Raw genomic sequence first — 2,228 nt, forward strand, 5'->3', positions numbered from 1 at the left:
AACACTGGCATCCTATATCAGAGCTCGTGTTCTAGTTCTGCCTGTTCCACTTCCAACCCGGCTCCCTGCTGATGCACCTGGGGAAGCAGCTGATGATGGTGCAAGGACTTGGGCCACTGCCATCAATGTGGGAGATGAAGATGCAGTTCCTAGCTCCTGGCTTTGGCCTGGCCCAGAACTGACACCATTTGGGAAGTGAATCAGTGGGTGGAAGAGTCGCTTGCTTGCTCACTCGCTGGCTCTCACTCACTCACTCTGCATTTCAAATAAATATATATATATATACATATAAGTGTGTATATATATATATATATATTTGACAGGCAGAGTTAGACAGTGAGAGAGAGAGAGAGACAGAGAGAAAGGTCTTCCTTCCGTTGGTTCACCCCCAAAATGGCCTCTATGGCTGGCGCGCTGCGCCGATCTGAAGCCAGGAGCCAGGTGCTTCTCCTGCACCATGCGGGTGCACTTGGGCCATCCTCCACTGCACTCCCGGGCCACAGCAGAGAGCTGGACTGGAAGAGGAGCGACTGGGACAGAATCTGGCGCCCCAACCGGGACTAGAACCCGGGGTGCCGGCGCCACAGATGGAGGATTAGCCTAGTGAACCGCGGCACCAGCCCAAATAAATATATCTTAAGAAAGAAAAACAGGCTGATTTCAGGATGAGAACCTGGACACCATTCCTCGGGGGCAGGTGTGCACGTGTGCAGATGACAGTGTAACTGGGTTCTCATGCCCTGTTCCCGCAATGAAAGGATACGTCTCTACGACATTTCTGCCAATCTATATACTTTAAACACCCGTGGTTTCCCCCAGTGAAAGCTCATTTCTAACACTTACCATTAACAAGTCACTAATTACCGTGATTAACATTAACTAATTGGCGGACCTGGTACCTGTTTGGTGAAGCGGCAGCTGAAGAGACTCCGGCGCTCGCCATGGCCGACGAAAAGCCCAGGGAAGGAGTCAAGACTGAGAACAACGATCATACTAATTTGCAGGTGGCGGGGCAGGGTGGTTCTGTGTTGTAGTTTAAGATTAAGAGGCATGCACCACTTAGTCAGCTAATGACAGCCTATTGTGAACGACAGGGTTTGTCAATGAGGCAGATCAGATTCCCATTTGACAGGCAGCCAATCAATGAATCAGACACACCTGCACAGTTGGACATGGAGGGTGAAGATACAATTGGTGTGCTCCAGCAGCAGCTGGGCGGTGTCTACTGAAAAGGGAACCCGCTGCTTACTCCAGAGCTCTGTCCTGACAGACCAAGAACACACTCTCAACTAGAACACTGCGACTGGGTTCCATCACATCCTGACTACTGCAGCATAGCCTTCTCTAGTCTTTCATTTCCGCTTCCCCATTCCTTTGTTGCACATAAAGTAACTGGTGTATGTGCACAGGCATATTGCACTTTTTTCTTTTCTTTCTCTCTCTCTTTTATTTTTTAACTAAATGGCCAAATGTTTTGATTGACATCAAAGGAGATGGAATGGGGAAAAATCCTGGTTCTGTGAAAATATCCCTTTCTCCATGAGTGGCATGCTCATTCAGCTCTTATCTTTATATTCCAGTAAGTTATTTTGCTCTCACTATTTTAACAAAAAAAAACCCAACAACATAAAAATTCTTGCATGCCTTGTTTTAATGGAGAATTTTAATGATTTTCATTTATCATTGTAAAACCAAGGACAATTTTATAACTTTTTTGTACGTAGCTGTTACATGTAGGGCAATCTGTCTTTAAGTAGGGGTAAATTACTCTTAAAAAAAAAAAATAATCCTAGATAGTTTCCCCTTCAAGTCAAGAGTCTTGTTTAAATAAACTTCTTTTTTTTTTTTTTTAAATTTATTTTTGACAGGCAGAGTGGACAGTGAGAGAGAGAGAGACAGAGAGAAAGGTCTTCCTTTGCCGTTGGTTCACCCTCTAATGGCCGCCGCGGTAGCGTGCTGCGGCCGGCGCACCGCGCTGTTCCGAGGGCAGGAGCCAGGTGCTTATCCTGGTCTCCCATGGGGTGCAGAGCCCAAACACTTGGGCCATCCTCCACTGCACTCCCTGGCCACAGCAGAGAGCTGGCCTGGAAGAGTGGCAACCGGGACAGGATCGGTGCCCCGTCCGGGACTAGAACCCGGTGTGCCGGCGCCGCAAGGCGGAGGATTAGCCTGTTGAGCCACGGCGCTGGCCTAAATAAACTTCTTGTTTAAAAAAATTAACTAATTAA

General features: G+C 47.5%; 1 pseudogene; it reads left to right on the plus strand.

Moving 5' to 3' along the window:
* Window positions 1–941: 941 nt before the first annotated feature.
* LOC133749884 (small ubiquitin-related modifier 2-like) lies at window positions 942–1,229 on the plus strand (annotated as a pseudogene).
* Window positions 1,230–2,228: the final 999 nt, after the last annotated feature.

Source organism: Lepus europaeus, chromosome 20, assembly GCF_033115175.1.
Source record: "Lepus europaeus isolate LE1 chromosome 20, mLepTim1.pri, whole genome shotgun sequence".
Taxonomy (NCBI): domain Eukaryota; kingdom Metazoa; phylum Chordata; class Mammalia; order Lagomorpha; family Leporidae; genus Lepus; species Lepus europaeus.